Source organism: Scyliorhinus torazame, chromosome 13 (genome assembly GCF_047496885.1).
Source record: "Scyliorhinus torazame isolate Kashiwa2021f chromosome 13, sScyTor2.1, whole genome shotgun sequence".
NCBI classification, from domain to species: domain Eukaryota; kingdom Metazoa; phylum Chordata; class Chondrichthyes; order Carcharhiniformes; family Scyliorhinidae; genus Scyliorhinus; species Scyliorhinus torazame.
Window position 1 is genome coordinate 79,045,719 of NC_092719.1, and position 13,675 is coordinate 79,059,393.

Consider the following 13,675-nt stretch of genomic DNA (forward strand, 5'->3'; position numbering starts at 1 on the left):
TGGCCCATCGAGTCTGCACCGGCTCTTGGAAATAGCACCCTACCCAAGGTCAACACCTCCCCCCTATCCCCATAACCCCGTAACCCAGTAACCCCACACAACACTAAGGGCGATTTTGGACACAAAGGGCAATTTATCATGGCCAATCCGCCTAACTTGCACATCTTTGGACTGTGGGAGGAAACCGGAGCACCCGGAGGAAACCCACGCACACACGGGGAGGATGTGCAGACTCCGCACAGACAGTGACCCAAGCCGGAATCGAACCTGGGACCCTGGAGCTGTGAAGCAATTGTGCTATCCACAATGCTGCCCTAGGTTGTGAAGAACTCTCCCAACATGGGGCCGGACTCCCTCTCACTACTGTGGTACCCGTGGGAGGTCATCCCTGTCATGATATTCAGATAAACATATCATGGTGCAAACACATATACACACTGATGGACAGATCAACGGACCAATCAACACACACGCAACATCACAGCCAATCACCAGTGAGAGCACATGCACTATAAAACGGGAAACACCACAGTTCCCGCTGTTTCCAGCAGGAGACAGCTCAGGGCACAGAGCTCACAGCGTGCCACTCAGACATACACCATGTGCTGAGTGCCTCTCTAAGATAGTGTTAGGGCTGGGTCCACAGGTTAACGGGTAAATTACGAACCACAGTCATAAGTTTACAGATGTTGTTATCAAGAGTAATAAAACAGAATTGTACCATCTACAACCGTGTTGGTTCGTCTGTATAGCGGAACACCCAACACGACAATCCCGATGATCGGAATATTCACGGGCAGAACGCTACAGTGATTGGCTAGACTCTGCAGAAGAATGATGACTTGCAGTGAGGACAGAGCAATGTTCCTCTCACCCTCAACAATATGTCTGACTCTTGCCGATAAAGAGTTAAACACATCCTGCCAATGAACGGGGTGACCTAGGCACCCAGAGAGGCTGAATGACACAACACAGCTGCTACTTCCTCCTCCGAGGTCAGAGGTCCCGGTGTGTTCCTCAACCCACTGAAGAGGTGGACAGACCAGACTCTCACACAGTTTCAGCCTTTGGCATCCTCATAACTAGACAATTCTGGCAGACATGAGAGGCCTGAGAATTTGGGAGGAAGTGGGGGAGGAACCATCCATGGATGGGGGGGGGGGTTTGTGGGACTGGGTGGGACTGTGCCAGCAGTGCCGCTTCATTACTGTGTTGTCAGTGTGGGAGTTGGGAGAGACATTGCACGGCCATTCCCACACTGCACAGGGATGGAACGCTGAGTACGCCGCACGGTGTATCCACGGCCTCAGGCCTGTGCCTCAACGTGGATTTCAAAGGCCCCCTCTCCCCTCCTCCGACCGACACACGTATTTCCTCAGCGTGATCGATGAATATTCCCGTTTTCCCTTCGCCATCCCATGCCCCGACATGACTTCTGCCACCGTCATTAAAGCCCTTGATTCTATCTTCACTCTGTTCGGCTTCCCCGCCTACAACCACAGTGACAGGGGATCCTCATTCATGAATGATGAGCTACGCCAGTTCCTGCTCCAGCAGAACGACGAGCTACAAACCCCGGGGAAACGGACAGGTAGAAAGGGAGAATGGGATGATATGGAGGGCCGATCAGCTGGCCCTACGGTCCAGAAATCTCCCGCTGGCAAGAGGTCCTCCCTGATGCACTACATTCCATTCGCTCATTAGTTTGCACTGCTACTAACAGTACACCGCATGAACGTCTTTTTGCCTTCCCCAGGAAGTCCACATCCGGGGTATCACTCCCAACTTGGCTCACAGCTCAAGTGGCCCTTCTTCCCGCAGGCCTTACAAAGGGCAGCGCGGGCTGGGCAGCGTTGATGGGGGGTGTCTTTGTTGGCCGCAAAAATAGCATCGGGGCCCCCCGGAGATCACTGGCTGGCGCGTAGCGCAGGTGTATTTGGTGGGTAGCTCCCCCGCTGGGGCGGCTGCCTGTGGGGCCCATGAAGCATAGGAGTGGGCCGCGCGGTTGGGGGCGTAGGACTGTACATTGCGCAGAGCGACCGTCATGGAAAGCGCTAGTGTTTTAGTCTCTGCGAGGTCGTGCGTGGCCCCTTCTAGGAGCCGCTGCCTGATAACATCGGATCCAATCCCAGTTACAAAATCGTCCCTCATAAGGAGACCTGAGTGCTCCTTAGCTGTAACGTCCTGGCAGTCACAGTCCCGAACTAGTGGGATCAGGGCCCTCCAGAAGTCCTTGATTGACTCACCAGGTACATAGAACATAGAACATAGAACATAGAACAATACAGCGCAGTACAGGCCCTTCGGCCCACGATGTTGCACCGAAACAAAAGCCATCTAACCTACACTATGCCATTATCATCCATATGTTTATCCAATAAACTTTTAAATGCCCTCAATGTTGGCGAGTTCACTACTGTAGCAGGTAGGGCATTCCACGGCCTCACTACTCTTTGCGTAAAGAACCTACCTCTGACCTCTGTCCTATATCTATTACCCCTCAGTTTAAAGTTATGTCCCCTCGTGCCAGCCATATCCATCCGCGGGATAGTAGTTGAGTACGTGTTGCGAGCGCGTGTCTAGCGAAGAGCATGTCCGTCTTCTGCTCATAATTCTCTTTGAGTCGAGTCATGGCATCAACGTAATTGGGCGCTTCCTGGATCAGCGGGAAGATTTTAGAACTGAGTCTGGAGTACAAGAATGGAGTCTTCTGAGCCTCTAGAACAGGGGTCGGCGCCACGTTGATATACGCTTCAAAACAAGCTAGCCAGTGTTGAAAGTCCTTTCTGGCGTCGCTTGGGTGTGGATCCAGCTGCAGGCGATCTGGTTTAATCTGGAGGTCCTTCTTCTGTATCAGAGACTAATAAATTGAGGCACGATCAATTTGGCTGGCGACAAAGTTGAATTCAAACTGAGGCTTTATTAGTATCTGAAGTGTGGCCTCCTACAGCAGCTGACGAAATGGCTGCGAGCTGAAGGCCACGCATATTTACAACCCGGCTCCTGGGCGGAGCTAGCATGCAGGGGTCCAGGTGAACCTGCAGTGCAGGTTCTACCGTACAACCCTTAATATAGGAAGACAGTTGTTTACCACACCCCTCAATCACATCGCCCCCTCAATCACATCTTCCCCTCAATCAATCAGAAAACTCCCTCAATCAGAACATCCCCTCAATCAATCAGAACACCCCCTCAATCAGAATACTCCCTCAATCAGAACACTCCCTCAGTCACATCACCCTCTCAATCACATCACTCCCTCAATCAGAATACTCCCTCAATCACATCATTCCCTCAATCAGAACACCCTCTCAATCACGTCATCCCCTCAAACACATCACCTCCTCAGTACATCACCCCCTGAATCAGAACACCCCCTGAATCAGAACACTCCCTCAATCAGAGCACCCTCTCAATCACATCACTCCCTCAATCAGAGCACTCCCTCAATCTCCTGTATCCATGAGTACTGGAATGAAGCCCCTGTAACTGCTCCTCTATCTCTGGATGTGAGTTTCCCACACCCCCTGCATACATTTGGTTCAGGTTGATGCAAACTGCAGACAGTTGTAACTTTTCACATTAGAAATGGGGTTACTCCCTCCCTCCCCACCGCGGGTCCAGGCGGCAGATGTGACCCTGTGGGCAAACCCCTCACCTGCCCCGCCCTCAGCGCCCGGCCCGGCCGAGGGCACTTTCTCCTACCGCCTCCGGCTGCCGCTCCGTCTGTTGTCCGTTTCCATGGATCCTCCGCTGGCGGAGGGCGGGGGGGAGGGAGAGCGGTCACCGCCGCTGCTTCCTGGTACACTGGAGTAGAGCCAGTGAGTCCCCGACACCGGGACACATTGTCAGGTCAACCGTGCAGCCTGACACTGTCATGTAGCAGCGTCCCGTAGGTCTGCCTCTTCCAATGACTGTATGTCTCTCTGTCTGTTCACCTGTCTGTTCCTCTGCCTGTTCATCTGTCTGTACCAATCTGACTGTTCACCTGTCTCTCTGCCTGTTCACCTGTTTGTCTGTCCCTCTGTCTGTACCTGCCTGTCTGTTCACCTGTCTGCCCCTCTGCCTGTTCATTGGTCTGTCCCCCTGTCTGTACCAATCTGACTGTTCACCTGTCTGTCCCTTTGTCTGTACCTGTCTGGCTGTTCACCTGTCTGCCCCTCTGTCTGCCAGTTCACCTATCTGTCCCTCTGCCTGTCACTCTGTCTTTTCACCTGTCTGTCACTCTGTTGCTCCCTCTGCCTGTTTACCTATCTGTTCCTCTGCCTGTTCACCCCGTCTGTCACTCTGTCGCTCCCTCTGCCTGTTTACCTATCTGTCCCTCTGCCTGTTCACCCTGTTTGCTTCTTCACCTGTCTGAATGTCTGTCCCTCTGCCTGCTCACCTGTCTGCCTGTTCATATATCTATCCTTGTCTGCCTGTTCACATGTCTGGCCCGCTGTGTGCTTTCCCCTCTGTCCTTGTCTGCCTACTCACCTGTGTCTGTTCATCTGTCTGCCTGTCCCTCTGTCTGTTCACCTGTCTGTCCCTGTCTGCCATCCACCTGTCTGTCTGTTCACCTGTCTGTCCCAGTGTGCATGTTCATCTGTCTGTCCCTCTTCCTGTTCACTTGCCTGCCTGTCCCTCTGCCTGCTCACCTGTTTGCCTATCTGTCCCTTTGTCTGTACCTGTCTGCCTGTTCACCTGCCTGTTTGTCCATGTATCTGTGCCTGTCTTCCTGTTCACATGTCTGCCTGTCTGTCCCTCTGCCTGCTCACCTGTCTGCCTGTTCACCTGTCTGTCTGTCCCTCTGCCTGCTCACCTGTCTGCCTGTTCACATATCTATCCTTGTCTGCCTGTTCACATGTCTGGCCCGCTGTGTGCTTTCCCCTCTGTCCTTGTCTGCCTACTCACCTGTGTCTGTTCATCTGTCTGCCTGTCCCTCTGTCTGTTCACCTGTCTGTACCTGTCTGCCATCCACCTGTCTGTCCCAGTGTGCATGTTCATCTGTCTGTCCCTCTTCCTGTTCACTTGCCTGCCTGTCCCTCTGCCTGCTCACCTGTTTGCCTATCTGTCCCTTTGTCTGTCCCTGTCTGCCTGTTCACCTGTCTGTCTGTCCATGTATCCGTGCCTGTCTTCCTGTTCACATGTCTGCCTGTCTGTCCCCTCTGCCTGTTCACCTGTCTGTCCCTCTGTTTGTACCTGCCTGCATGGTCACCTGTCTATCCCTCTGCCTGTTCCTGTCTGTCACTCTCTGTTCATCTGTCTGCCTCTCCCCGTGCCAGACTCTGTGACTCTGTTCACCTTTCTATCTGTCTGTCCCTTTGATTGTCCCTCCATGTCCCTCTGCCGGTTCACCTGTCTGTCTGACCCTCTGCCTGTTCACCTCCCTGTCTGTCGGTTAACCTGCCTGTCTGTCTGTCCCTCTGTCTGTTCACCCACCTTTCTGTCTGCCTGTCACTCTGTCTTTCACCTGTCTGTCCCTCTGCCTGTCCTTGTCTGTCCCTCTGTCTCTGTGTCTGCCTGTTCACATGTCTGACTATCCCTGTCTGCCTATCCCTCTGTTTGACCCTACATGCCTGTTCAGCTGTCTGTCCCCAACTTCCTGTTCACATGTCTTTCTATTCATCTGTCTGTCTCTGGCTGCTTGTTCACCTGTTTGCCTGCCTGTCCCTTGTGTGCCTGTTCAGCTGTCTGTCTGTCCCTCTCTGTCCTTGGCTGCCTGTTTACCTGTCTGTCCCAGTTTTTCTGACCACCTGTAACTCTTCCTGTACACCTGTCTGTCTTTCCCTCTGCATGTTCACCTGCCTGCCTGACTGTCCTTCTATCTGTCCCCATCAATCTGTTCACCTGCCTGCCCTGTCTGCCTGTTCACCTGTCTGTGTGTCTGCCCTTCTGATTGTCCCTGTCTGGCCCTCTGCCTGTTCACCTGTCTGTCTGCCCCTCTGCCTGTTCACCTCCTTGTCTGCTTGTTCACCTGTATCTGGTTCACTTGTCTGTCCTTGTCTGCCTGTCCCTCTGCCTGCCTTTCTGTCCTTCTGTCTGCCTATTCATATGTGTCCTTGTCTGGCTATTCATCTATCTGCCTGTTTGCCTGTCCATCTGTTCACCTGTCTCTCTGTTCAGCTGCCTGTTCACCTATCTGCCTATTGGTCCCCGTCTGTCCCTACCTTCCTGTTCACCTGTCTGCCTATCTGTCCTTCTGTCTGTCCCTATCTTCCTGTTAACCTTTCTGTCTGCCCCTCTGCCAGTTCACCTGCTCCTCTGACTGCCCCTCTGTCTGTCCACCCATCTGCCTGTTCATGTGTCTGACTGTCCCTCTGCCAGTTCATCTGTCTGTCCCTCTGCCTGCCCCTCTGTCTATCCTTCTGTCTGTCCCTCTGTCTATCCTTCTGTCTGTCCCCCAGTCTGCCCCTCTGCCTGTTCACCTGCCTGACTATCCTCTGCCTGCCCCTGTGTCCCACCTGTCTGCCCCTCTGCCTGTTCACGTGTCCCCCTGTCCGACCCGCTGTCTGCCTGTTCACCTGTCTATTTAACTGTCAGTCTGTCAATTTTCTATCTTCCTGTCAGTTTATCTGTTGGCCTGTTTATCTGGTAGTCTGCCTCTCTGGCCATTTACTTGTCTATCTGACTGTCGATCTTTCTGTCCATCAATCCACCTATCCATCCATCTATCAATGTTGCTATCTATCAATTATAAAAGGTGCATATTTTATTAATGAACACACTCTATCATTTAGAATGTTGTACGAGTCTCTATTCATGCATATGAGAAAACTTACCTTCGTAATATAAAATACTCTAAAGGAATGTTTGTTCTGAAGAATATTTTTATTGATATTGTGGTTTTAGAAAATGTACAGAGGTGGACATCAAACTATTTCCTATTTGAAAGTATCCTGGTTACCCAGATAGGCTCAAACAGTTGAGCCACTGAACTTTAGAGTAACAAAGAGCTAGGAGTGATCGTGACATATGCAGGCATTAGATTATATGTGCGCAGACTTTAGGTTTTGATTGAATAGGTTTAGGAGGAGTAGGCGCCATTCCTTTAAGTCATACAGGGGCAGGAATAAGTTTGTTGTCAGTGGTGCTATTTTCAGAGAATAGTATCTGTGGAACAGGCTGTCAGCTCACACATCAACACAGATTTCCTGAACTCTGTCAAGTGAAAGCCAAATCTATTTCTGAGTGAAGTGGAGACCACTTCATGTATCAAGTTAGATACCTTCTAATGTTAATCAGGGTCAGCTTGGGCCATACATTTTGCAGATTGTTTGCCCTTAATTAACACTGGGATTTTATTGTTGGTGTTCGCCCTGCTCAGGAGGCCCCACGGCTTTCAAGTAGGCTGGGGGGTGCATGTTGTGATGCACCACAGTGGTGTTGGACATGCCAAGCCTAACATTATGGTTGGTACCTTTGTATTTACCAGGGCCCTGGATGGGAGGTTGACTCTTAATAAGCACAAGTTCTCGGGATCCCGGCGTGTTGGACCGCTGTGAATAAATTCTACCCACGAGCAGAGATTTAGTAGAAGTTTTTTTTTAATGTATTACAAACATGTATCAAAACAGGTTACAGCGAATAAACACCCCGGGAAACATACTTCCCAACAATCAATTGTACAGTCTGGACAGATTTTTCTCCTTTTTCACCCCCCTTCCCCCAACAAACAACTCCTCAAACACGGTCACAAACATCCCCCACCTTTCCTCAACCCCTCCTGAAGAGCCCGTTACTCATACTTTACCTTCCCTAATCGCAGGAAGTCGTACAGGTCACCCAACCAAGCCGCTACCCCCGGTGTCGATGCCGACTGCCACTCCAGCAAAATTCGCCGCCGTGCAATCAGAGAGACGAAGGCCACAACATCGGCCTTCCTCCTCTCCATGAGCACCAGCTTCTCGGAAACCCCAAATCTCGCCACCAAAGGGTCCGGGTCCACCACCTCCACTATCGTGGCTAAGACCGCAAACCCACCCACCCAGAATCTTCCCAATTTCCTGTCCAGAATCTTCCCAATTGAGATTTAGTAGAAGTTGCTGTGTTTCACCGCACGTGCAACCTACCTGTGCTTGTAGCGGAGATGTTCTGTTATATCAATTGCAGTACAAATGGGAGCATACGGCGAGAAAGGATTTTCTGGATTGCTTGGGGTGGGGGTGAATTGTTGCAGGATTGATAGCTTGTGTGAAACCATATGTCAAGTGATTCCCTGCAGATCCAAACCTAGAAAGAGAGACTGAAAACTTAGGTTCCATTCAGGTGACTGAAGACTATGAACATACATCAGGACATCAGCCAAGTAAAAAAATCAATCATTTACTCCGGAGCTATTGCTTGATAATACTTGATTGCTCCCAATACTTTTAAATTATTGCCGTATCTGAAAGCAGTTTAATGAAAGAATGAGCAGGTATCAAATTACCCATGTCCCTGCTAAATTTATAATATAATTAATTGTCATGAGAAAGTGTTTGTCTCCTAATTTTCTGCCCTTGAATGCACAAGGTCTAGCTTATTCTCTGCATATAGAACACCACAGTCTTTGGACCTGGCATTACCTAAAGTCTATTTTTTTTTCTTTTATCATTTAGCTTCACTAAATTTCTCAATTCCAGCATTTCATATTAACATGGGAGGGTGGAGGCCAAAATGAGGGTGCATAACCTTGAACTTAGACCAAAGTTTGATAAAAGTGATGTCAGGAAGCCCTTCTTGACACAAAAGGTAATGGGAATCTACAATGTCCGCCCCCCAAAGGTCAGGTCAACTAAGAATTTCAAAATTAAGATTCATCGGTGGTTAGGCAAATTTTGCACAGCCATAGTAGATAGAAGGGACTAAGACATGGATTAGCCATGATCTAACTGAATGGTGGAACAAGCTCAAATGGCTGAATTTTCAGGATGGCAGCCGGTGACTAGTGGTGTACCTCTGGGGTCGGTGCTGGGACCACAACGTTTCACAATATACATTAATGATCTGGAGGAAGGAACGGAAGGCACTATTGCAAAGTTTGCAAATGATACAAAGATCTGTAGAGGGGCAGGTAGTATTGAGGAAGCAGACGGGCTTCAGAAGGACTTGGACAGGCTAGGAGAGTAGGCAAAGAAGTGGCAGATGGAATACAATGTAGAAAAGTGTGAGATTATGTACTTTGGAAGGAGAAATTGAGGCATAGACTATATTCTAAGTGGGAAGATGCTTAGGAAATCAGAAGCACAAAGGGACTTGGGAGTCCTTCTTCATGATTCTCTTAAGGTTAACGTGCAGGTTCAGTCGGCAGTTTGGAAGGCAAATGCAATGTTAGCATTCATGTCGAGAGGGCTAGAATACAAGACCAGGGATGTACTTCTGAGGCTGTATAAGGCTCTGGTCAGACACCATTTGGAGTATTGTGAGCAGTTTTGGGCCCCATATCCAAGGAAGGATGTGCTGACCTTGAAAAGGGTCCAGAGGAGGTTCACAAGAATTATCCCTGGAATGAAGAACTCGTCGTATGAGGAACGGTTGAGGACCCTGGGTCTGCACTCGTTTGAGTCCAGAAGGATGAAGGGGGATCTCATTGAAACTTACAGGATACTGCGTGGCCTGGATAGAGTGGACGTTGAGAGGATGTTTCCACTTGTAGGACCAACTAGAACCAGAGGACACCATCTCAGATTAACGGGACGATCCTTTAAATAAGAGGTGAGTAGGAATTTCTTCAGCCAGAGGGTGGTGAATTTGTGGAATTCTTTGCCACAGAAGGCTGTGGAGGCCAAATCACTGAGTGTCTTTAAAACAGAGATAGATAGGTTTTTGATCAATAGTGGTTCAGGGGTTATGTTGAGAAGGCAGAATAGGGATGATAAAAATATCAGCCATGATTGAATGGCGGAGCAGACTCGATGGGCCAAGTGGCCTAATTCTGCTCCTATGTCTTATGGTAATAGTCTACTTGGGTGTTATGGTGACCACGAACGACATGGGGGGTGGGGGGGGGGGTGGGGGGGGGGGGGGGAGATTGGCAATAGATCTTTCCCTGGGCTTTGAGGGATATGAATTCCCCTATTAAGCGGGCGTAGACTCGCCCAATAGGAGATGCATGACGAGAGTTTAAAACCCACAATTCCAACCCAGACCGGCATCTCCGTAGGTCCCCGGGCTGGGACACAAGTGTTGTACACCGCGGCGGCCCTTTCTGTTACTTTAATAAAGGGAGTTATTGTTAGAAGACTGCTCTTGGCAATGTAGTTTCAACATGGAGTCCTTTACTTCGCGAAGAAAGTTTATGTAATACCTTTCTCAAAGTGCTCCACATCCATTGAAGTATGTGAAGTGCTGTCATTGTTGTAAATTCCCACAAACAGCAACACAATAATTGATGAGGTCATCCATTTTAGTGATATTGGCTTGAAGGATATGTGTTGACCAGTACTGGTTAAAAACCTCCCTGCCAGGGGGTCTCAACTGTGTCCAACTTATTTCCCACACATATGCTCTCATCCCTTTCCCTTCCCTCCTAGAATCATCTTCCACCCACTGCCTCCATGTTCAACAGATCAGCCTCCATTTCCAGCACCTCCATTGTGATGACAACAGCAAACTCCATGTTCCCTGCCCCCTCCCTGTCAGCATTTTGAAGGGTGGCTCTTGCTGTGACACCCTAGTCCACTTTCTATTAACCCCCTCCCAATATCACTTCCCCTTCCCATAGCACCTTCCCATCAAAATGCAGGAGGAGTAACACCTGCCCTTTTACCTCCTCTTCTCATCGCCCAGGCCCCAAACACTCCTTCCAGGTGAAGCAGTGATTTACATGTACCTCAAATGTTGGTGCTCATAGTGTGGCCTCCTCTATATCGGGGGAGACCAAACAGAGATTAGGCACCCACTTTGCACAAGCATGGCCTCTAGCTTCTGATGGCTTACCATTTTAATTCCCCAACATGCTTCCAACACTGACCTCTATCCTTAGCCTGCTGCACTGTTCCAATGGAGCTCAATGCAAGCTGGAGGAACAACACCTCGGCCGGGATTCTCCGACCCGGCGGCAGCCTCCCTATTCTCCGCCGCTGTTTTTCGGGCGCTGGCGGGATTCTCCAGGCCCCAATGAGCTGAGTGGCCGACGGGTTTGGCCCAGTCCCGCCGGCGTCAATTACTCACCTCACACACGGCGGGACCTGGAAGGTAAGTGTGCGGGGGCCGTCCTGGGGGGGGGGGCGGAGGGATCCGACTCCGGGGGGGGGGTGCTCCACGGTTGCCTGTCCCGCGATCAGGGCCTACCGATCGGCGGGTGGGCTGGTTCCGTGGGGGCCTACTTTACTCTGCGCTGGGCCCCTGTAGGGCTCCGCCATATTGCCCGGGGGCCGGCGCAGAGAAGGGAGCCCCTGCGCATGCGTGGAAATACACCGGCCGTTCCGCGCATGCGTGAGATCACGCCGGCCGTTCCGCACATGCGCGGACTCAGGTGGGACGTTCCCCGCCGGCTGGAGCTGCGAGGACGACTCCGGCGGCAACCTAACCCCCTAGAAAGGTGAGAATTCCTCACTTTCAGGGGCCATTGACATCGGTTTTCCCGCCGACGTGCGGACATAAAATCCCACCCCGCATCTTTCACTTGGCACTTGCAGTTTTCAGGACTCAAAGTTGACTTGAACTATTTCGGACTGTAATCTCTGACCATCCCATACGCGCATCCCAATTTTGTCTCATTCTCTTTGCAGGTTTCAGTCTAAACCTTGTTTTTCTGATCTTTGCTTTTGGACAATAGCCGATCAATACTCGGTCATTGACACCTCCTCTAAACCCATCCATTGTTCCTTTTCTTGTCCCACTCGCTTTGCCCATTCCGACCAACTTCTTTGTCATTTAAGGCTGGATTCTCCGGTCCGCCAGCCTCATGTTTCTCGGCGGCATTCCGTTCGCTGGCAGCGGGATTTGGCCTGTACTCACGAAGAAAAAAAAAACAGTTACCTGGTCATTGTCACATTACTGTTGGTGGGATCTTGCTGTGCCCGTGTTGGCTGCTGGAATCTGGAATCAAAAGCTGTTGTTGTAAAAACCTATCTGGGTCATTATTGCCCTTTTCGGGAAGGAAATCTGCCATCCTTACCTGGACTGGCCTACATGTGACTCGAGGCACAAAGCAATGTTGCTGATTCTTAACAGCCCTCTGCAGTGGCCTAGCAAGCCACCCATTTAAGGACAATTAGGGATGGGCAAACAAATGATGGCCCAGCCAGCAACACCCACATCCCATGGCAGTGACTAATGAGGTACCATAGGGATCAGTGCTTGGGCCCCAGCTGTTCACAATATAAATGATCTGGACGAGGGAACTAAATGTAACATAGCCAAGTTTGCTCGACACAAAACTGGACAGAGTTGTTGAGGAGGATGCAAGGAAGCTTCAAGGTCATTTAGACAAGTTGAGTAAGTGAGCAAACACACGGCACATGCAGTGGCTAAATGTGAAGCTACACTTCAGTGTGAGAAACAGAAAGGAAGAGTACTATTGAAATGGTGTTATATTGGGAAGTGTGGATGTACAAAGGGATCTGGGTATCTTTGTACACCAGTCAATGAAATTGGAGAGGCAGGTGCAGTAAGCAATTAGGAAGGCAAATGGCATGTTGGCCGTCACTGTAAAAGGATTTGAGTTCAGAAGTAGAGATGTCTCAACTGCAATTATACAGGGCCTTGCTGAGACCCTACCTGGAGTATTGCATGCAGTTTTGGTCTCCCTACCTAAGAAAGGATGTACTTGCCATAGAGAATGGGCAGCAGAGGTTCACAAGGCTGATATCTAGGAGTTGGTGGGACTGCCCTATGAGGAGAGATTATTTAAATGGGCCTGTATTCACGAACGTTTAGCAGGAGGAGAGGAGATCTGATTAAAACGTATAAAACTCTAACAGGGCTGGACAGACTATATAGAGGGAGGGTATTTTCCCCGGTTGGGGAATCTAGAACCAGGGTCACAGTCTCAGGACGAAGATGAGAAACATTTATTCACTCAAACGATAGTGAACCTGTGGAATTCTCTACAAAGACTGTGGGGGACAAGTCACTGACTATTTCAAGAACGAGATCGATAATTTTTTAGATTTTAATGGCATCAACAGGTATGGGGAGAAAGCTGGAATATGGCATTGAGATGGAGGATCAGCAATGATCATAATGAATGGCGGAGCATACTCGAAAGGCCGAATAGGTTACCCCTGCTCTTAGTTTCTATGGGCACAATCTAACAGCCTCATCGCACCCGACTAGGTGTCAGGACAAAGCAGTTGAATCTCACAAGAGGCGTCTCATGAGATTTGCAACACTCAAAATGCCTCGTGAGATTTAACAGAGTCTCGGGGGACATCGCGATCTGGATCCCGCCCTCGCTGGGCTCGATCGCGATCTGGATCTCGCCCTCGCTGGGCTCGATCCAGATCAGCATATTTAAATGGGTCATTAGGCTGTACCTGGGAGACCTCGTCAGGGTGCCGTTTTGTTCTGGTTTCCACAACTGGGGACCAGTCATAATGGCACCTTGAGGGAGTATTGCAGGCCATTGGAGACCCCGGGTGGTCAGGGAGAGGGCAGGGTGGCACCCGGGCACTGCCAGCCTGGCACCCTGGAAGTGCTACTGCCTGGGTGGCAGTACCAGGGTGCCAGGTTGGCACTGCCAGGGATCGGGCCAGAGGGCTTTACCAGG

The 13,675-nt window shown here is 50.3% G+C and overlaps 1 protein-coding gene across 5 annotated transcripts in view; it reads right to left on the reverse strand.

Annotated features, from left to right (window-relative positions):
- The window catches only part of LOC140388133 (uncharacterized), a 248,913-nt gene extending 240,706 nt beyond the window's left edge, over positions 1-8,207 (reverse strand). For 4 of the 5 annotated variants that reach the window (XR_011934104.1, XM_072471828.1, XM_072471826.1 and 1 more), the window contains exon 1: positions 8,052-8,207. The gene's annotated coding sequence lies outside the window, so the exon portion shown is untranslated. Of the gene's footprint in view, positions 1-3,658; positions 3,832-8,051 lie in introns of those variants that run through there. The other variant, XM_072471827.1, reaches the window with a different exon arrangement.
- Between the last annotated feature and the right edge of the window lie 5,468 nt (positions 8,208-13,675).